General features: G+C 41.8%; 1 long non-coding RNA gene across 1 annotated transcript; it reads right to left on the reverse strand.

Moving 5' to 3' along the window:
- Positions 1 to 3,571: 3,571 nt before the first annotated feature.
- LOC125923398 (uncharacterized) lies at positions 3,572 to 22,924 on the reverse strand. Its single transcript, XR_007458021.1, has 4 exons — positions 22,272 to 22,924; positions 10,100 to 10,233; positions 8,325 to 8,420; positions 3,572 to 5,130 (listed from the first exon to the last, which is right to left on the reverse strand). It is a non-coding gene; the product is annotated as an uncharacterized LOC125923398 (long non-coding RNA).
- Between the last annotated feature and the right edge of the window lie 409 nt (positions 22,925 to 23,333).

Here is a 23,333-nt window from a genome sequence, read left to right on the forward strand (position 1 = left end):
TGGTGCTGCACTTTTTCTTTTAACCTTACCTGAATGGAATCAGGCATTCTACGGTCTTCTGTGACTGGCTAATTTCACTCAATATTACAAATGAGTATATTTATAATCCCTGCTATTGTTTATATTTGCAGTTCATTCATTTTCGTATCTGTAGAGTCTGCCATCATATGACTAGATCACAATTTATCCATTTTCCTATGATAGGCATTATGATTTTTTATTTTCCTTGATTGCTAATGTGGCTGAGAACCTTTTCATATGCTTATGACTCATTTGAAAATCCTTTTTTTGAACCATCATTTTGAACCAAGGACATGGATTCTCACACGGAGCCTCTGGAAGGAACTCAGCCCTGCCCACTCCTTGAGTTTAGCCCAGCAACACCCATCTTTGGGTCCTTTGCCTTGTAGAACTGTGAGGTAATAAATTTGGGTTGCGTTAAGCCACTAGGTGTGTGGTAATTTGTTACAGCAGCAACGGGAAATTAATAAACAAGGAAAGGGAAGATGACTGCTTAGATCATTAAGATCATTTATATCAAAACAAATGAAATAAAGTAATGATATTTTTGCTTCATTAAGGTGTTACAGCACTGCCTATTCCTATCACTTAAAATAGAAAAATGATCTTTAAAATTGAAGTATAATGTATATGCAGTGATACGTACAGGTCTTAAACATATTATTTGATGAGTTGTGACAAATGTATACATCTGTGTAACCAACATTCAAATCAAGTTACAGAATATTTCATTCTTCCAGAAGTGCCTTAAGCCCCTCTCCCATCATTTCTCAGCGCCTCCCTGCCCCCACCATCTAGGAAACCACTGATCTGACCTCTCTTCCTATAGGTTAGCTTTGCCTCTTCCAGGACTTCAAATAAAAGAATCATACAATATGGGGGCGCCTGGGTGGCTCAGTCAGTTAAGTGTCTGACTCTTGATTTCAGCTCAAGTCATGATCTCACGGTTTGTGGGATCGAGCCTTGCATTAGGCTCTGTGTTGGCAGTGTTGAGCCTGCTTGGGATTCCCTCTTCCTCTTCTCTCTGACCTTCCCCCATGCTTTCACTCTCTGTCTCTCAAAAAATAAAAAAATAAAAAATAAAAATAAATCATACATTATCTACTCTGCTGTGTTTGGTAAGAACACTGAGTTTGAAGTTAAGCTGCAACACAAATTCTGGGTCTTCTACTCACCAATTCTTTGAACTCAACCAAGCATCAGCCTTTCAGAGGCTAAGTTTCCATTTAGAATATAAACTGCCAGGGTGCCTGGGTGGCTCAGTGGGTTAAGCGTCCGACTTTGGCTCAGGTCATGATCTCATGATTTGTGGGTTAGAGCCCCACATTGGGCTCTGGACTGACAGCTCAGAGCCTGGACCCAACTTCAGATACTGTGTCTCCCTCTCCCTGTCCTTCTCCTGCTCACACTTTGTCTCTCTCTCAGGAATAAATAAACATTTTTAAAAAATAGAATATAAACTGCAAAAATATATATATATTTATATATATATATTTATATATATTATATATATTTTATAAATATATAAATATATTTTATATTTAATATATATATTTATATTTTATATATATATTTTATATATATGTATATATGTATATATATATACATATAAACTGCTCACCTCAGAGCGGCTGTCAAGATCACAGGAGATCATCTGATAAAAGTGCCTTGTCATGTCTTAAATGGTCTACACTTGTAAATACTTATTTCCAACTCAAAACAGAAATTGGGTGTTAACAATCTTTGGGTAATGGGATAATAACTGATTTTTAAATTTTCTTAATATTTTTCTGTATTTCTCAAGTTTGTACATTAATACATATTCCTTTTAAAATAAAAATGTTATGGGACGCTTGGGTGGCTCAGTCTGTTAAGCGTCCGACTTCAGCTCAGGTCATGATATCATGGTTTGTGGGTTCAAGCTCCACATCGGGCCCTGTGCTGACAGCTCAGAGCCTGGAGCCTCCTTTGGATTCTGTGTCTCCGGCTCTTTTCTGCCCCTCCCCTACTCGTGCTCTGTCTCTCAAAAATGAATAAAACGTTAAAAATATTAAATAAAATAAAAATGTCATTTTATTTAATTTTAAATTTATTTATTTATTTTGAGAGAGAGCACATATGAGCAGGGGAGGGGAGGAAAGACAAGGAGAGAGAAAGTCTCAAGCAGGATCTGCGTTGCCAGCACGGAGCCCAATGAGGGGATCAATCCCATGAACTGTCCTGACCCAAGTCGAAATCAAGAGTCAGATGCTCAACCAACTGAGCAAAAAAAAAAAAAAAAAAAAAGTCATTTTAAAATAAATTAGCACAGGAATGTTTATCAACTCTGATTTCATGCCACACATTCTTTTTAAAATTCTGATTTAATTAATAATTCCAATCTTCAAATATGTATTGGTATAAATCATGGTAGAGTTTTAGTCATTCCTACACAAGAAGCAGCAGAAAGTAAGCTAATAAGGATAACACACTACTATTTTCTCATTTTATACATCTAAGGAATGCCTAACACAGCATAAAATACAATGCTGCTGTGATGCTGTACTTAAGAATAAGCCACATCATTCAGTATAGCATGTCACACTGTTCAGATACAAAATCCTACCTCTAAATCCTTCCCATTGCCATTGTGAAGAGAGGAAGAAAGCAAAGAAACGGAGAGACACAAACATTGAAGAAAGTGTAATAGGGAACTGTATTTGAAATCACAAGAATTGCCCCATAGAACAAGCTTTAGGTTTCAGAATTGCACAGATCAGGGTAGTAGCTTCCACAAATTGGGACCAAAACAATAGTGGCTAACACTGATGAAGCATTTACTATTCGCTAGGCACTATTTTAAGCACATTATAAACACTGATTCTTTTTATTTCTCACTATAGTCCTACAAGATGAGGGCTATTGTGCCCCCACTTAAGAGGGGGAAGGCCACTTATTTAGTGGCCGACATAGCATGGTATCAGAGCCCATGCTCTCAATCATAACTCTATACTCACTTTCTAATGATGGCTGGAAAATGACTGCATTTAAAGTTTGAATTGTAGGGGCACCTGGGTGGCTCAGTCAATTGAGGCTCCGACTTTGGCTCAGGTCATGATCTCATGGTCAGTGAGTTCAAGCCCTCCGTCAGGCTCTGTGCTGACACCACAGAGCCTGGAGCCTGCTTTGGATTCTGTCTCCCTCTCTCTCTGCCCCTCCCCCACTCATGCTCTGTTCTGTCTCTCAAAAATGAATAAACGTTAAAAAAATAATAATAAAAGTAACAAATAAAAAATTAAGTTTGAATTGTAAATAATTCCAGCCAAAAAAGACTAAAAATTGTCATGAATTAGTACATGACCTTTGAGAAAAAGAAGTGATCAAGTACGCACTCATGGAGAATGTGTAACCACATGAGACATTTAAGAAGATCAAAATATACAAACTTTGGACAACAGAGGAAGTGCTTCTAGGCAGGATCAGGAGGGAGACATGTCCCCCCAGTCGTGCTTGTTTATTTTTTTATTTTATTTTATTTTATTTTATTTTATTTTATTTTATTTTATTATTTTACGTTGTTTTTAATTTCTTTTAAGTTTATGTGTTTATTTTGAGCCAGAGAGAGACAGAGAGAGAGGAAGAAAGAGAATCTCAAGCAGACATCTCTGCTGACAGTGCAGAGCCTAACGTGGGGCTAGTACCCATGAACTGCAGAATCATGGCCTGAGCAGAAATCAAAAGTCAGATGCTTAACCAACTGAGCCACCCAGGTGCCCCTCCCCAAGTCATACCTCTTAAAATTATCCAATTTTAAGAAGTTCCCTACTGGGGAAGTAATATAGTTAATATCAGAGCTAGTGTCTAGTCTCTCTACTTGAAGTAAAAATTTAGCAAATAATAGGTAGTTCACTCCATAGTCCAAATTTTGTTCCTCCCAATCCTTTCTGTTATCATTTTAAAGTCCCGGGTAAAGAATCTACTTCCAAGTCTTACTGAAGTTCTGTATCAGCACCAGGTGAATCAGCCCAGACAAAAAATGAGCCTACTTAACGAATTGTACCCTAGGGGTGCCTGAGTGGCTCAGTTAGTTAAGCATCGGACTCCTGATTTCAGCTCAGGTCATGGTCTCATGGTTGTGAAATCGAGCCCCACCTAGGGGCTTTGCACTGAGCATGGAGCCTGCTTAAGATTCTCTCTCTTTCCTGCTCAGCCCCTCTCCCCCACTCCTGTGCGTGCTCTCTTTCTCTAAAATAAAAAGTAACAATAATAATAATAACAATAATAGTAAATTATGCCTTAAAGCTTATTTCCACCTGAGTCTGCAACTACCAGTCACTTTTGCAACTTTATCTCTATGGTCCCACAAGAGGAGAATAAGAAAGATACTATTATAATCTTCCTTCAGTAAAGAATAAAGAGGCTCAGAGATGTGAAAGGTTATACCTAAGTCCACGCAGCTCGTAAGTTCTAAACGTGAGTCAAGAATCCAGTCTTCTCCATTCCCTTCTCTAACCCTGACCCATTTTAGTGACAACCTCCCAGATTTATTAACAAGTAATAAACCTGACTGATTTGGCCTACCTCTCTGGTGAGTTATCAGTGAGCAGTGAAATGTACCAAAAGTGGACTGAGATAGGAAGGTGGAGCTTCTAGAACAGACTTAGAAAATGGAATAGTCACCTTACAATAAATGCCACGTTTTAGCACTTAGAACGTACCAGGTAGTGTCCAAAGTGCTTTATAGATATTACCTCATCTATCCTCCAAAATACCCCTGTGGGGGGTACATTATTAGCTCTATTTTACAGATAAAGGATCTGAAGGTTAGACAGGTTAACTGACCAAGGGATTCTAACCAGGGTTAGAATCCTGTATGACCGAGAGCTGTGTTCTCCCAGCCAAGTAAGTCAACAGAGACAGGAACTCCAAGCCTGCCCTGGGCACAGCGACTGACCTTAGCCTCCCCGAGCACGGTTCTCCACTCTCCCTCCCTCCTTACCTGCTGGCTCTGAACAATGAGGCTCTTTCTCTGTCCAAGTCGTTCTGGTACAGGAAATCCCATCAGGCCTCTGGGAGGCTAGTGTTCTTCTGGTGCTTTTGTGATATTCCCCTCCCTCAGTTCAGAAGGATCTGAACAAGCCAAAAAGAGGTTTACTCCCCTTGTGGGAATGTTTACTAGGATTCACAGTGGAACAAAAAAATTAAGAAAAATAATGCTTTAATGCAAAAAACTTTAAAAGTCAAGATCAATGTCCCAAAAAGTCCTTTTTAAATGAAGACGAAAGATCCAATCCTACACTTACTTGCACCACTCACTCCACCTCACCCCTGCCCCTTGGAGCCCTGTTGGATACTGTCTGTATTGAAATTCTTGACATTTAGTTCACCATGGATTTTTTTTTTTTGCATTGATATTTATTTTTTTAAATATGGCACTAAAACGTTATTTATCTTCATGATGGATGAGTTTTAGGTTTTGTTTTTGGAGTCCCCTTAAATTTTATGCTCAAGGCTTCACCGGCCTCAGCTTATCCTTGGTCCTGGACTGAGCACATAAAAGCTGGAATCACAGTTGGAGGGCCTTGTTTCCCAGTTTACAGTTTTCCCACATCTTTCCTTGTGTCCTCCTCATGTCAGCTATCCTCTGTGTCAGCCCCACCAAATAAGTGACCACCGTGTGTACTCAAGGTCATAGCTGAGCCACGGGGGAAAAGGAGAAAACAGTCTTCTCCACCTTTGCTCCAGAGCTATGGGAGTTTGGCTGTGTTTCTTTCTCCTTCTTAAAGGACACTTTTTATACCATCAGCTGAGTAATTTGCCAGGAGGGAAATTCCTGTCTTTGACACTCTCAAATCAGTGTTGACATGTAATTTTAATTATTGAATTCCTATCACTGTTTCTCTAAGGCAGTGGTTCTCAGTCTTTAAAAACAAATCCTTATGCCCAGGCTGTTCCCCAGATCCATTAAGTCAGTATCTCCAGGGGCAAGAGCCTGGCATTCATAATCTTTAAAGCTTCCGAGGTGATTCTAGTGTGTGGGCAAGGTTGAGAATGACAGCTCTCGCGAAAGGCTCACTTTTCATTTTCCTCCCCTAGATGGTTTTTCCTGTGGTCCATCCCAGGGACAGTATCAGGGCTCCAGGATCTGAGGGAGCTGGATTTAATTCCTGGCTTTCCCACCTGCTAGCTGTATGACCTCGGACAAGATACTTTTGTTTCCTCAACTATGCCAGGGAGATGATAACAGAATCTACCACTTGAACTTGGCTGAAGGAATCATGCGGAGGCATCTGAAACACCTAGCATAGTGTCTGGTGTGCGTGTGTGTACAAGCCCTCATGCAACCACACATTCAGTGTGAGCTACTACTATTAGTTACGAATCCATTCTGCAAAGAGACAAGAAGACCAGTGAATAGACAAAGGTAGAACCACTCTGTTAGGATCCAGGGGTGAGAGGAGACTCAGACCCCACTCTTTTTCAGTGTGTTCTGTAGAGCCCCTGCGAATTCTGGGAAATAATTCAAAGACCACTAGTGTGGCATGTAATGACATTTTGAACCCAATTTTACTCTGCTTGGGGTGGCTTTTTCTGCCTCAGAACTGCTCTGGCCCATTTCTAATCTTATTTCCAGTGGCAGGCATCCGCCGGCTGAGCTCAGGGGCTGTTCTGTGACCACAGGACCCAACGGAGCAGGGCTGCTCCGCCCACGTTGCCTCTGTGGCCTCAGGCTTACCAGGGGAGGAAGCAGCTGCTCAGTGACGCTGCTCTAAATTCCCAGTCCCCTGGCTGGATGAATGTCTGTTTGGTTTTCAGGTGTGTGATGGTGGCCAGGAGGGTTGAACGAGTTTCCTGTTCAAGAGTAGAGGAGTATTTAAATGCCCTGCGCAGGAAGACCCTTAAGGCATCCTGGCTTGGCAAGGACGGCTCCCTTCGGGAAAGACTAGCTTGCCTGTTTTCCCATTTGAGAACAGCTGTGCTCTATTTGTTTCTTAGGCAGTGTTGATTGTTTGAACCCAACCAGTCAAAAACCCTGGCCCGGTTCAGAGACCTCCACCAGCCTTGGGCTGATTCAGAGAGGGTGAGGCAGCAGGTACAGATCGGGACCAGCATAACTGAGGTTGGCTCGGCCTCAGAAATCATCTGTGCCACAAGATTGGCTATATTTCCTTTTCCATTAGGGAGCCCCATCTGGGCCCTGCTCGTTTGCGTGCCTTCCACTGCTCCCTTTCATTTCTTCCAAATCAATATAATGTCTTTGTTCTTGTTTCCATAAAGGAGTACCCCTCGTACCAAGTTAGTTATGGAATAAACTACTCGATAGCAAGAGTGTTTCGTTTCTCCCTCCCCCAAGCCCCTTTCCAGACTTGTTTGGGAAGAAAGTTGATATTTCATACCATAGTGTGTTTAAAGTGTTTTCTCTGATTGTTCTTTAGAGTGGCTGTTTGAGTTAGACTTGGAGTAGTTGGGCTCCTCAATTCCAAGTAACTGAAACCAACTGGTGTTGACTTGAGCCAGAGACGGGAATTTATTACAGGATAAAGAAACACCTCACAGAAGCAAAGACAGGAGGGGGGCTAGGCTTCCGGAAGAAACTGGAAATGGAAAGCTGCCAGAACATGTCTGCCATGTCTCATCTCTGAAGCCTTGCGTCTCTGCTGCTTTTTGTCTCTTTGCTGACCGGCTTTTACTGCCTCTGTGGACAAGGAGAAATGCTGCTGTCATCAGAGTTCAGCGCTTATTACTTCCATGTGAAAGGTGCCCAAAATGACTCGTGGCTTCCAGTATCGACTCAAGAGAGTGTGATTGGTCAGATTCCATCAGCGACGGTCAGTGGACAGAGAACACAGAGGCTGTCTTCTCAACCAAGGCTCCCGGATACAGCTGCTGACTAGGGTCATTTGTGGGAGATTTTTTTTTTTTTTTTTTTAAATACAGACCCAGGCTCTGCTTTGGAATCTGTAGGAGTAGGTCCCGGGACTCTGCATTAAAAATTCCTTAAGCAATTCTGATGATAAATTAGATTGAGAGCCAAGGAGACAAAACTCTTTGGTACCCATTAATCTTTCTACTAAGGTCTAACAAAAGACTGCCTTTTAAGCTATCTACTGTTTGTTGGAGGCTATTACTATAAGGCTGGAGTGAGCAATTCATTTCAGTGCGAATATACGTGAGTGGGATGAGGAACTCCCTACCCCACAGAGCACTTGTAGAACCAGTTGAGTGGAAATCTGAGAAGCCAGCTCAGAGTTGGATCTAATATCACTGCTCTTAAAGGCTTCATGGTCAGGACTTTTAGACAACATTTCAAGAACAGTTCTTACCAGGTGAAATCTGGTTCGGTGTTACCCAAGCAGATGATGCAGGTTCTGTGGGTCAGGGTGAGAGTCCAGAACAGGTTTAAAATCTAGGTCTTCACGCTGGGGGAAAAAACAGAACTCCATTGGGAAAATACAATCTTAAGAGAATCGGGTTATGTTTTGGTTCCCATGTTTTCATTTCTTACAACATGCTGTTTCTGCTGCTTGATAAACAGTTACCTCTTCTCTTTTTAATGTCTATTGCCTTGTTCTTGAAGACTTAACTTGTGTTTCCACTTAGAGGAAGTCTTCTCTGACTCCCTAGTCTATTCATCTTTTCTTCTGCTCAATATCCTCCATGTACCATGATCGTATCATGGATTGTAATCATGTTACTTTCCCATCACCTCCACTTGATGATGGGTAGTTGGCACTTTGGTAACTAAATCTGCTTGTTTGGGGGTTGGTATGAACTCTCCTTCTGCTGAATTGATGTAGTGATGTGTCTGCCAACCTGGCCCCTGGCTTCCCTTCTGTCCCTGTAACAGTCAGAGCCACCATTCTGAACACCATCCCAGGTTCTGGGATCGCTCATTCCTTAATCATAGAAAATGAAGGAGCCCTAGACTTGTGGCCCTGCCTCCAGTATGCCATGGTTATTAGGACACCCTTCAGCATCGTGATGCACTTTGAAGATGTTTTATTTGTGTTTTACTCTAAGATAGTCTAGCTAAATCAGCCATAATTCACTAGGCATGATTCAGATATTAGCTCATTTAACTCCTACAACAAGCCTACAAAGAAAGCTTTATAGGGAAAACTGGGAGGAAAAAGATGAAGTAACCTGCCCAGGCCACAGCACCAATGTCAGAACCAGGATCAAAACCCAGATCTGATTCCAAACCCTTACACTCTTAAACACCAGGCTGCACAGTTAGGCCCCTTTTGAAACCTACTTCACATGGTCAGCTACTTAGTTAGCTAGTTAGTTACTTTATGTAGTTAGCTATCTTTCCCTGTTTATGCCTTCCTTTCTGAATTGAATGAAATATTCAATAAGTATTAGCTGGTTGAAAATACATAACTGTGGATGATACATCACTGATCTGAACTTCAAAACGTGTCTAACATTCTCCTATCCGTTATCAAGTACAGAATTTTCTAGAAGTGTCTACCTAAAACCTTCCACCAGAATGTGAGCCTATGCTTATTTGCATCGCTTCTACTCAACATGGCTGAGGAGAAGATTTCTCCACTGCTGTCCATGGAACCACCAAACTCCAAGGAAGCCCTACTTCTACGGTGCTCTTTTAGGTGTGGCCCCTGCATGACAGGGTCTGAGAATGTGTAAGGACTGTATGAGGACAGGGTGATGGGGCCAACCACAGCTCTCAGAATATTCATAACCGAGTCATCAAAGAGTCACACAGTCCAAGCCTGAAACTGGGCAGTTAGGCGACAGCACTGCATAGTTTCCCCAAACACACCATCTCCATATCTGAGAGCCCACACGGGAACACATTCATCACTCGCCTCACAGGAGGGATGTTTAAGACACAAGAGTTCTAGGGGATATCAGAAATAGTTTGCATGAATTATAAATGAAGAAGTAGAAAGAAAATTCAAAATTTAAATCAGAATTATGTTACCCTCTCCATGCTCAAGTACAGTTCAAAGGCTAGAAACCTAGAGAGATGCACTTAGACATAAAGTACACCTGAAACTAATCTCGTATCGTATGGTAACTGGGATTTAAATAAAAACTTGAAAAAAAAAAAAAAAATAGAGGCAAAGCCCACCTATTCCGACAAATGAGATGAAACGTCAATGGCAAGGAGTCGGTAGCCAACTCTTCTCTTTCCAGAGGCTACAGCAAACTAGTCCAGGGCCTTGTAGAGATGACAGGTGCACCAGGCAGATATATGGCCCTATACTTGGGAGCAAGAGAGGGAAAGGCTGATTCAAGCAAGCTCAGGCGTCACCTCCTGAAAGCATAACATTTTCCTCCAGCTTCATTAGCAAACTTTTCATTCTAGATGCAAAGGGTAATCACATCTCGGGCTCCTCCAAGGGCAGAACGCCAAACCACACTGCAGTGTGACAAATGAGGTCTCCCCAGAAGCGTAAAGAACAGGGAATTGGCAGCTTTGCCACAGATTCTGAATGTGAGTGATGAGCAGGTGACAGAAGTATAGGCTGGAGGGTGGGGCTGGGGGGACAACCACGTTTTATTTCTTAATGTGTTAACTTTAAGATGCTGGCGACTCTCATGAAATATCCAGCAAGCTGGTACAGAAGAACTTCGGGAACTCAGAAGAGGGGTCAGGGCAATCGATTTTAGGAACTTCTTGCAGCGAAGTGATAAAATCTTGTGCGTCTCAGGGAGACAGTAAAGCAAGGTGAGGAGCAAGGACACAAGCTTAGGGAAATATCCCCCGGCTGAGGCATTCTGGTTATACAGCCTCCAATTGCTTCCTCTTCTTTGTACAGAGATTCCTCTTAGCCTTGAGAAATTCCTAATGCTTATCTTATTCTATTCCCTTCTACCTTGAGCAGAAGTAGTAAATTTTCTCCCCAAACCTGACAGTCAAATAGAGCCTTGGAACAAATGACTTTAGTCAGCAAGGCCATAAAAAATGTTGTAGTAGAGTGCAGTCTTTGAATGGATTAATAACCTTTCTCAAAAAATAAAGAACCTTTTTCTCAAGAGACAGCGTATGATTCTTATTGCATTTGGTCTATACAACTTGAGCAAAAAATCACATACGAGAATGTTTTAAATTGTTAAGTTGAAACTTCACTACATCTAATTTTTTATTTCTTATTTTAGTAGGTTTCACATCCAGTGCAGAGCCCTATTTGGAGCTTGAACTCACGACCCTGAGATCAAGAGTCAGACACTTAACCTCCTGAGACACCCTGGAGCCCCTACTACATCTTATTTTGAAATGCTCCCCTCCCTTCCCTTCTCCCCAAACACCACTTGACACAACACAAAGAAGCTGCCTGTATAAGGAATGCAGGATCTAACACAAGTGTTAGGACTTGAGGTTTGTTTATTATATCATACCTGTCTTTCCTGAACTTCTTGAGTCATCATTAAGTTACTGTTTGTAGTTCCCACATTTTTCTCGCTATATACAGAGCACGAACAAAAGTCATGGGCATTGTTCCCTGTGGGGCCCCTTATACGTTTTAAGCAAGCTAGCAGAAGTACGGTGTAATCGCTCAAACACTCAACAGAGAAAGTGACTGGGTCTCAGCTGTCTGCACTGAAAACTGTTTCATAACATTCTACCTAGTATGTGTGCAATTTCAACACAGCTCAGGGCTGAATAAGCACTAGACTGAGGTGGGAAGAACGCTAACCCAGGTGTTCTTGACATTATCTGATAAAGGGAACTCAAAAGGCTTGGTGTTGGCTGGTTGATGGATAAGCTTTATGACATTAATGAGGCTGGGGCACGATAGTTTGTTTTACACCCCCCTACAAAAGATTAAACGAGTTTTCTCAGTGCTCACCGAGAAAGTCCTAAATAAGAGCTTTTATCAAACGTAGACTCAAGAAAACCCACAGTATCACTCATGGAAAACATTTTACAACACACAGAAATAAGGGCAGAACTTTTCAACACTCTGGACCAGAGGCCTTCATACGGGGTTTGTTTAACCCTATGAGGGGTACCTTAAAACCTTTAAAGGGGTCCTTGAGCAAGGGTAATTTTAAAGTTTTTCTTGTAAATAATTATTTTGAAGGAGAGAGAGACAGATAGAGAAAGAATCCCAAGCAGGCTCCATGCTGCCAGCACAGAGACTGACATGGAGTTCTATCTCATGAACCCTGAGATCACGACCTGAGCCCAAATTAAGAGTTGGACGCTTAACAGACTGAGGCACCCTGGCACCTCAAGGGTAATTTTAAAGGAAACTTCCTCCATACATACCCTTCCCTCAAACTGAGCAATCTGAAAGACAACCACACTGAATCCACAATATTCCTTCCATCCAAAGGCACATCAGTCATCTCTCCAACCTGTACTAAGAAGACTGTACTGCCCTGAGGCATTAAGATCTACAGAGCACAGTGTGTTGTTAGTCTTTGGGGCTTCCTGATTCTCCTTGTTCTGTATTTCTGTTAAGGGAGATTTAGAGAGGGGGCATCTGGGGAATCGTAAGAATGCTCAAGTTTTGGGCATGTGGTAAAGTGTAGTACAGTGGAAGGGATGAGGGTTTTGTTTAACAAACTGGCCACTTCATCTTCAGATTCCTGTGAAGTACATCCCTCCTGATGGAAGCCACACCAGCAAAGCAGGAAATACCGGCGAGAAATACTAAATGCTAGGGGCGCCTGGGTGGCTCAGTCGGTTAAGCCTCCAACTCCTGATTTCAGCTCAGGTCACGATCTCATGGTTCGTGAGCCACGTTGGGCTCTGGGCTGGCAGTGTGGAGCCTGCTTGGGATTCTTTCTCTTCTCTCTCTCTTTGCCCCTCTTTTGCTTACACTCTTTCTCTCTCACAAATAAACTCAGAAAAAAAAGAAAGAAATACCGAATGCTACATCTTTTCTCATAAGTAATTTTTCCTGCTATTTAAAACTCATCTTAGAGTGCCTGGGTGGCTCAGTTGGTTAAGCGTCCAACTCTTGATTTTGGTGGCTCAGGTCATCATTTTAGTTTGTGGGATCAAGCCCTCAGTCGGGCTCTGTGCTGACAGTGCAGAGCCTGCTTGGGATTCGCTCCCTCTCTGTCCCTCCCCTGCTTGCGTGCGTGCACTCGCATGTTCTCTCAAAATAAATAAACTTTAAAAATAAATAAAAATAAAAATAAAATAAAATACTCATCTTTGGAACCATCACTGACCGGAAAGAAAACTACCTTTGAGCAGTCAAAACAAAAACAGTTTAGTAATGCTGATCATTTATTTTTTTAAGGAGGAGAACTTTCTTTTCCTTTTTTTTAAAGTTTATTCATTTTGAGAGAGAGAGAACAGGTGTGTGCAGGGGAGGGGCAGACAAAGAGGGAGAGAGAGAGTCCCAACCAAGCAGGCTCCACGCTGCCAGCAAAGCCCAATGCTGGGCTCAAACCCACAAACCATGAGACCATGACCCAAGCCGAAATCAAGAGCAGAACACTCAACCAATTGAGCGGTTCAGTTGCCCCAATGCTGACCATTTTAATTCTAACTTAAAATATAACTACCAAAATTTTCATGATGCACTGAATAAAATTTGCAGACAACTTTCCATGCATATCATGAAATATTTATTCCAAATACAGCCAAATATTAATTTAATCTCATGAGACGATAAATATTTCCTACCACCTACTAACAGAAAATAGATTCTGGCTGCCACACCAGTTAGTTTTTAGCAACCTGTATAACATTTTATAGGAAAAGTCTGATCCCATCTAATTAATTTAATGTTATTTTTGATTCTTAATTCTACCAAGAATTGAGTGAACCAATTCTTTAGTTCACTATAAGCACACAGCTTTATTGAAAGAACATTTTGCCTTATAAACCTACTTGCTTCTTAAATAACATAATCTTAGCTTACAGATGACTTGTTACAAGTTAAATACTGAGAAAGAGTACATTGATTTATCTTGCTTCTTTAAAAATGATGTTAAATCTGTGTGATTTTAGACCTTGACTGCTTTTAGTCATCTCTTACAAAAAGTGTTCTATCATGTGCTTAATGCTTTTTTATAACATTCTTCAAAATTCACTAACACAACACTGAAATTTTCAAGTCAGACTTTTTCAGACAGAAAGAAAGTCTGATTTAGTTATTTGATTTATTGATGATACAGTGGATATTTGACTTGGTTTCATTAAATGGTGGACATTTACCATAAATTGATTAAATGTGCAGCTCCAAGGTTTTCATGAATTACATATTTAATGAAACATATATTATGATGAAAATATATTTAAAACACTAATTTATCAAAAGAATATATCTGAAAGGTGTTTTGAAAGTAACAGATTGGATTTCCCAATTGGATTAAATATATTGAATTAAATAAAGCTTTTTTGGGCCGCTTGGGTGGCTCAGTCAGTTAAGCGTTGACTTTGGCTCAGGTCATGATCTTACTGTTCGTGCATTCGAGCACCACATCGGACTCTGTGCTGACAGCTCGAAGCCTGGAGCCTGCTTCGGATTCTGGCTCTCCCTCTCTCTACCCACTCACTCTCACCACCCCCCTCTCTCAAAAATAAATAATAAATAATAAATAAATAAATAAATAAATAAAGCTTTTCTAAGTGAAAGAGTAACAGATACAAGTAGCAATCTTTGATAGTCTTGATAAAGCCCTTTGAGTTTATGTCCCTAAATTTGAGAATGAACAATTCTAAATAACAAACTCTTCTAAAAATGAAGAATTCTTCTAAAAAATGAAGAATAAACTAATCATGCTGTCGCCTGAAGGATGACTAAAACCACAATGTGATTTTGGGGATGGAATTTAAAGAATTGAGTAAAGTGATTTTTAAAGCTACTTCTATTCTCATCCCTTGATTTAGGGGCAGTTTTCAATCAACCTTTACACAGAAATGAAAGACAGAAATGGAATTAATGCTGATCTGTCTTTCATTCTCAAAATGCCACATTTATCCAAGGACACATAAACTAATCTGAAAAATAATCTCATTAAAAGAGGACTTCCAAAAACTTTACATCTCATTTAATAAGTATCAAATTTTTAAATATACTTATATTTTTATTGCATAAAATTATTTAAATAACTCAACATAGAAATTTAGCACAGCTTTAAGGATCACAAGAAAAAATTTAAATGTATATACTTGCTTTTGTTGCAAAGTCGTGGATAGCATAATTGATAGGACTTTTGAGCGTACAAATATACAGTAAAATTCTAAGGCAACCAACTCCAGGAAAATGAAAATCTGATCTAATGGGATTGGCCCCTATCCTCCAAGCCAGCCCCCTATTCTCAAACATTCTAAGCTTCTCTAGGGAAGGCATGTACTGGTGGTGGTGGGTAGAAAGTGATCACCTCGTGATCAGTTCGGACTTTGTTTCGTGATTGGTCTTACCATTACTTTTGCCCTGTGTGACAATACAGACTAAAACATACGGGGCTTGTTTTTTTGTTTTTGTGTTTTTTGGGTTTTTTTTTTTTTGCCATAATGATTATAATAATATGACCTCACATTTTCATAATTCAATTTTTTTTAAGTTTTTTTATTTTTGACAGAGACAGAGTGCGAGCATGAGCTGGGGAGGGGCAGAGAGAGAGGGAGACACAGAATCCGAAGCAGGCTCCAGGCTCCAAGCCGTCAGCAAAGAGCCTGACACAGGGCTTGAACTCATGAACCGTGAGAGCATGACCTAGGCCGAAGTCGGATGCTTAACCGCCACCCAGGTGCCCCTAATAATTCAATTTTTTAAGTCCCATCTAGTAGGATTTTTCTGTGTTACATTAGGATAAAATATTGTGATGGAACTGCAATGAAAATATAAGTCCAAGAAAAAGGAAAGATTAAAAATTGTAAAAATTGTAAAATGTAAAATGTCTTGTGTATTTTCTATAGTGATTGATGGTATTAAATTTCTATGCTATTTAGACTCAACTGGATATATTTGAAAGAGTAATGAACATTTTGTTTTAAAATGTCAATATGTATACTATGCTGGAAATTATATCCTTTTGCCAATATTTAAACTTAGGGACAGCTTTAAATATGCAGTGTTAACAGTTTCCTTTTAAAACTAGTTTATAACAAAGTAGGAAGTATTTGTGCATAAAAGTTCGAAAATCACTGCTCCAGACAAAGGAAAAGTAAGCAATGATCTTTTCAAAGCCAAAGATAGTTGGAGCAGATTTTTCATCAGAAGTGTATAGAGCAAACTGGGAAGGAGAGCTTAACATTTGTTTGCTTTTCCTGGCACCTAGAGGGAAAGCCAAGCATAGACAGGGATTACATATTACTGCTATAGAGTCAAAGTCTCTAAAAACCTATTTATGGCACATAGTAGCAGGGAAGGGAACAGCCCATAGCTATAACTCTGCCCATGCAGCAACTCTTTTATCAGAGAGTAGTCAAGACTTAATTTCTCCACCCTTTGCAATTTCAGAAAAAGGTACTGATCTCATGGAATATATTTCGCTGCCGTTAACTCTTTTTAACTGAGCATCCTTTATGTGTTAGGTCCTAGGGATACAACATGCAAGAACGTGAACTTGAAGAATTTACAACCTCATCAGAACAGAAAAAACACAGAGGTAAATAGGAACCTGTGCGATGACTACAAGGAAAGTGTTAACAAATAGCGGGACTTATTGCCAAAAGTCGGGGTAGTCTGGGAAGGAGAAGGCTGGGATCACAGCAGGTGTTAAAAAAAAAAAACAAACTAGAAGCAAGAGAACAAGATTGATGAGCTAATTTGCTGGGGACTGAAGCAGGCGGGTGTAGGGGTGATGCAGGTATGATGGTGAGTGGAATAGTGATTAGTCCAGAGCAGGCAGCTGCTGTGAAAGTTGGAAGGTAGGTGGAAACCAGACTGTGGAGGGGCCTAAATGCCTGTGGAGGCCTATGTTTTACCCTATGAGAAATGGGCAGGTTTCTGAGATCAATGTGCAACATTTTAGGAAGCTTCTCTAATGACAGTAGTAGTGTGTAGGAAGAGACAGCAAGAGAGAAGAGTCAGTTAAATTTTAGCAACAGTCTGGGTAGCCAGGATGAAAACAGACTGGGGTTAAGGATCCTGTGACTGAAAAATAATCAAAGGACATACTGCTAAGTGGGGAGGGGAAACCACAAGGAATTCCAAGGCTTCAAGCCTACGTGACTGGGATAATCATGGGCCTACTGACAACAATAAATCCAAAAGGAACACAGGTTTATGTTCAATGGAACAGGGTCCGCAAGCAAGGATGGACGTGTGGAGGGGAAGGCTCAATCTCTGACTTCTGCCATCACCAGCTATATAGACCATATGCTTTGTCCTGTTCTGTTCTCTCGTTCAATAGGGGAAAAAAGGATTCATGTTCTAAATTTGTTATTGATCGCACTATAGGACTCCAAAATGACTTTTCAGTATTCACCCTAAAGAAATCCAGACAAATTTTCACTCCCTTAGAAGTACAAAAGCAGATGGAGCTTAAAGCCTCCGAAACATCAGCCTTTTACTCAAGTCTTAATACAGGCTCCATTAAAAACAATTACCTCCACCTCTCACCCCTCGACAGCCTCATTATAGACCTCACTTTGAGAACACAGTGAAAAAAACTTAAATATAAATCTTTTTCCTTCCCCACTGACCCCCAGCCCCAACAAGCCTTGAAAGCTTGTTACCTTTAAAGTTAACAGTATTTCATGCATTCCGTTCAAAATGAACATCGAATTATTTCCTGACATGTAACATTTAAGTACAACCAGACATTGAAAATGGCTAGTTTAAATTGCAGCAAGATGTTCCGACTACCTGGGACAACGTATCTGTTCTTGGAATATCAAATGAACAAAGGTCTCTAAGGAGCGGTGGCATAGCAGAGGGGCAAAGTGCAAAGACCCAAGTGGGACTGCCTAACTTGGAAATTCCCACTGCTTAATCTTTGCCAAGGTAACCTCTCTGTACCTCAACCTTTCCATCTGTAAAATGGATGATAATGCCTAGCCTGCAGGATCCTTATAAAGAGGGATTTAAAGTGCTTTCACAGTGTTCAACAGTAGGTGCAATTCTCATTGTGCCTTAACATCCAGCTCTAAAGCTAGTTCATTTCTTATTTACTGATGGAACTCCTATGTTTCTTTAGATCAAGGAGGTAGGGGTAGGCAAACTTTTTCTGCAAAGGGCGAGGCAGTAATATTTTCAGCCTTCCTGACCAGATGGCCTCTATTCTAACCACTCGACTCTGCTACTGCAACACAAAAGCAGCCAGAGACCATATGCAAATAAATGAGCATAACAGCTATGTTCCAATAAGACTTTACAGAAACAGAAATTTAATTTCACATTATTTTCACATTACAAAGTAGTATTATTCTTTTGATTTTTTTCAACCATTTAAAAATGCGAAAGCCATCCTTAGTTCATAGGCCATACAAAAACAGGCAGCAGGCTGGGTTTGACCCATGGTGGTAGTTTGCCAACCCCTGCTCTGGACTAAGAAGCTTATGGGGTTTGGAAGGTTTGTGGGGGCAGGGAGATTTCAAATACAGGTTCGTGGTGCAGAATAATGAGGGAACTTCTAACTATAAGAGGAAAAAAAAGCCCTATTTAATGCTGCCATTCGTTTATTAACACTGGACTCAGCTATTACTGGGATCCCACATGGCTGGGATCAAACATGTAGGGAGTCACAGTCCCTGCTCTCAAAGAGTCTGTGCTTCTCCATAGCAGTTTAGAAACCGAAAGTCTGCCTTCAAAATACAACACATTCTATCGGGCATGGAGTTCACATGTAAAGTAGCTTCTTCGTGACACCGCCTGCAGCCCACACCAAACAGCAGTTACCTGTATGTCTTCCTCTCAGTAATTTCACTACCTGTTCTTTCCCTCTCCCCCCCAGATTACTGTTTTGCACAACCAGTTTGGGGGTAACATTCACGGTGATATACTACAAAGAGCAAGGGAAGTGGTCTTATCTTTAAAAAAATGACCATTTAATCTGGTCTTCAAGGATACATCTTCCTTTTAATACATAACGCGTTAGTGACTCCTACGGTTTTTCATTTCAACCCAGGGAGAAATTTGTCCCCAGGAGGCAGATTAAACATCTATCATTAGGCAACAAAAAGACACTTCAGACGTATTTTATCCAAAAGAACACAAAACAAATAAAACACAAAGTACGGTGTTTTGGTATCTATCTCAGTTGGTTCTTAAGACTGTGGATTCGAAATAATACAGCAGGAACCAGCATTGTCATTACGTCCTAACAAGTGAAAATCAGAAAGCAAAGAACTAAACATACCTAATGATTAAGGAAAAAACAAAGGGTTGTTTGTAACTAATAATGATTAATAAATATTAATATAATTATAGTACATAGTATACATTACGATGTTATTAATAATTAAAATGACAAAAATATTTCTAATATTGATGATTTTCTGGACTACTAAATGGCATTCATCTCTTAGACATCTTCCTTGCAAGAATGAGCAATACTGTATACCCTCAAAGACAACAGAGCACAACAAAAATCAAACAGCAGAAAGCAGTACTCCTGATGTTAAGATTGTCTCATCAGAACAGGAATGATCAGTCTCAGCAAAATCCAAAAAAAAAAAGTCCATTTGGCAGAAGGAGTATCAAATTGGTGGGGAGGGCAACAAAGGTTAGGAAGAGAGTGGTGTCAACAAGATGGGAAGGCTGGGAGGAGCCCAAGGCTCACCTCCTCCACAAAAACCATTAAGAAACAACTAACTACAAGCTGACAAAAATAGGGAAAGCTAGGTTTCCCTACAACAGGGAAAACTCTGAACTACCAAGCAGCAGCAAAAACCCTGCAGAGCTAGAAGACCAAGGAAGGCCGCACAGAAAAGCACAGGCAGCATTTAGCTGTGTCACCTCCTCTCCCAGCCCCCAGTGGCAGGCAGGTGCCAGGAGGGATTCCCTCAGAGATTTCACCCCATGAGAAGAGGGAGAAGAGAACCCCAGGACGCCTCCCTGCCGTAGATGTTTGCAGCCTTTACAACAGACGACCCCGCGGTCTTTGCCAACGCCGATTCCAGCTGTTGCACTTCCTCTGGCCTCCGGGCTGGTGCTGCAGTTGCTGTGAGACCTGCCCCCAGGGGCCCCCACTGCAGCCGCCCACCAGTCTCTGAGATCGGGGCGCCACAGCACCCTGCCATGTGCAGGACCAGAGCTGCCACTGCTCTGTGCCCCACCCCGGGTCACAACTTTGTCCCCATTACGGGGGCACCTGCTGTTGCTCCATACCCTACCCTCAAAATCCCAAGTCACGCTTTGACTGCCATTACTGGGGCCATGCTGCCACTGCTGTGAGACCTGCCCTCCCCGCCCCGCCCCTCCCGCCCTCCAAGTCCCAGGTCACGGCTCTGACACCATCTTAGGAGCTAAGCTCCCGCTCTTCTGCAACCTTCCCCCTGGGTCCCAACATGTGGCTTCAGTGGGCCTCCACCAGCGATGTGCTACTGCCATCCCAGGACTGCCCCCCCCCGGGACCAGAGATGGGACGTTAACCCACCACCCCCAGGCTGTGCTGGGACTGCACTCTCCTCCTTGGACCCCAAGCCACCCAAGCCATCCCTGCACCCTATGATCCCAGGGCCTGTGCGACTGTATCTCCCTCCCCACCCCTGACCTGAGTCGCTGAGAGGAGCCCAAGACTCAAACCCTGGTTTCACTGGAGATCTGCACATATCTGCACCTTAGACACCAGTGCCACTATGAATGCACCTGTGTCCCAGGACCCCACCCCACTACTGCTCTGAGCGCCAATATGCCAGTCAAGTGCCCAGAAGTATCCTCTCGGCTAGAAACTTCTCCCACAGGCAAAAGGAGAACTGGAGGACCTCAGCAGCCTTTGCCTCTGAGGATCCCAACAGCCCTAGCCACCACTGCCACCTGCAGGACCTCTGCAGTCTTGGACATGAAGACTGCCTTGATCTGTGCAAACATTGACCTCAGCTAACAAATAGGGCTGTGTGAGTTAGCCACTGTGTTTTCCCAGCAACCAAAGACCCTGCATCCCATCACAGCCACCTTCAGGTAAAAGTCTTTCCCATCAAAGCCAGGCCAAAGAAAAAGCTGGAAGACATGACTACTCCCTCAAATGCACAGACATCAATGTAAAGCCAACAGAAACATGAAAAAGCATGGAAACATGATACCATCAAAGAACACAGTAATTTTCCTGTAACTGAGCCCCCCAAAATAAAGATCTGTGAGTTTCCTGAAAAAGAATTCAAAATAATCATTTTAAGGAAGCTGAGAACGAGTCAAAAGAACACAAATAGGTAACTCAATGAACTCAGGAAAACAACGCATGAACATAAACAAGTTCAAGACGGGGGGAATCATAAAAAAGAACCAAACAGAAATTCTGGAGCTGAAGAATTCAGTAGTCCCTCCTTACCCACGATTTTCCTTTCCACAGTTTCAATTATCTGTGGTTAACCGCAGTCTGAAAATATTCAATCAAAAATTCCAGAAATAAATAATCCCTAAGTTTTAAATTGCGCTCTATTCCAAACAGTATGATGAAATCTCAAGCTGTCCTGCTCCATCCTGTCTGGGATGTGAATCATCCCTCTGTCCAGCATACCCACACTGTATATGCTACCCCCCACTAGTCACTTAGTAACCATGTGCATTACAGATGGACTGTGGCGGTATTGCAGTGCTGGTGTTTAAGTAACCCCCCAAATTACTCAGTAATAGCCCAAAGGGGTAAGAGTAGGGATACCGGCAATTCAGAGAAGCCAAAGAAAAGCCATAAAGCACTTCCTTTTAAGTGAAAAGGTGAAAGTTTCTGACTTAGGAAGGAAAGAAAAAAAATCACATGCTGAGGCTAAGATCTACAGTAAAAATGAATCTTCCATCTGTCAAATTGTGAAGAAGGAAAAAGAAATGGGTGCTAGTTTTGCTGTTTCACCTCAAAGTGCAAAAGTTAAAGCCACAGTGTGTGGTAAGCGCTTAGTTAGGATGGAGCAGGCACCAGACTTATGGGTGGAGGACACGAACAGAAAATATGTTTTGACTGATGGCCACACGTTACGCCAGAAAGCACCGAGGCTGTAGAAAGACTTCAGAAGAACTGAAGGACCCCCACAGTCTTTGCCTCTGAGGATCTCAGCAGCCTTAGCCACCACTGCCACCTGCAGGACCTCTGCAGTCACAACAGTGGGAGCTTGGCCCCTCCAATGACGGGCAATCCTCTAAAACAAGTGACACCAAGCACTTTACTGCAAGTAACTGATGATTATTACAGAGATTCAGTAATAGGTTTGTACTAAAAAATATAAAAATTACTGGAGAGGCTGTGACGACCAGTGAAGAATCTGCTGCTATATTTCTGGCAGAGTTGAAGCAGTTGGTTAAAGAGAAAGGATCCCATCCAAAGCAAGTCTTCAACTGCAATGAAGCCAGGCTCTTCTGGAAGAAGACGTCCAATAGCACGTACAGCGCCTTCCTAAAAGCACAAGAAGGGTCCCAGGGCATAAAACAGAACGGCAGGTTAACTCTGTACTATGTACATGGCAACACTGCAAGGCGGATGATAAAGGCAGGCGCAGCGTGCAGAGAACCCATGCACTCTCAAAAACGAAAACAGAAATTATCTGCCTGTGTTCTGGCAACACAATCAGAAAGCATAGGTGACAGCCATCCTTTTTCGGGAGTGGTTCCACCAGTGCCGGTGCTGGCTTCATCTCAAAAGTGAAAAAGATACTTGGAAGAGGAAGGGTTGGAACCTAAAGTCCTGTTAATAGTAGACCACGTACTTGGCCATCCTGAATTGGTTTGCTAGGAAAATGAAATGTTGAGGTTGCATTTTAACCACCAAGTGCAACCTCACTGCTTCAGCCCCTCGGCCAAGGCATCATTTGCTTTAAGCCACGTACACCTGCCTGGTATTTGACTGCATTCAACCATCAATTGATGCAGACCCTAATCTGGATATGATGCAGGGCTGGAAATCACTCACTACTGCTGATGCAGTAACATTTCATCAAAACTGCAATGGATGAATTAAAACCAGAAACTGTAAATGCCTGCTAGATCTTACCAAGTGAGATAGTGGATAATTTTTTTTTTTAAGTTTATGTATTTATTTTGAGAGACAGGAGAAAGAGAGAATGCTAAGCAGGCTCCACACTGCCAGCACAGAGCCCGATGCAGGGCTGGAACTCACGCATGAACCATGAGATCACGACCTGAGCCGAAATCAAGAGTCTTACGCTTAACCGACTGAGCCACCTAGGCACTCCTGGGGATAATTTTAAAGGCTTCCCAGGGACTGATGGGGAAGTTAGGAAAATCATTCACACAGCAAGACAAGGTGTTGTAGGAGGAACTACCCACATTCTTGATGAA

Source organism: Panthera uncia, chromosome B1, assembly GCF_023721935.1.
Source record: "Panthera uncia isolate 11264 chromosome B1, Puncia_PCG_1.0, whole genome shotgun sequence".
Classification (NCBI taxonomy): domain Eukaryota; kingdom Metazoa; phylum Chordata; class Mammalia; order Carnivora; family Felidae; genus Panthera; species Panthera uncia.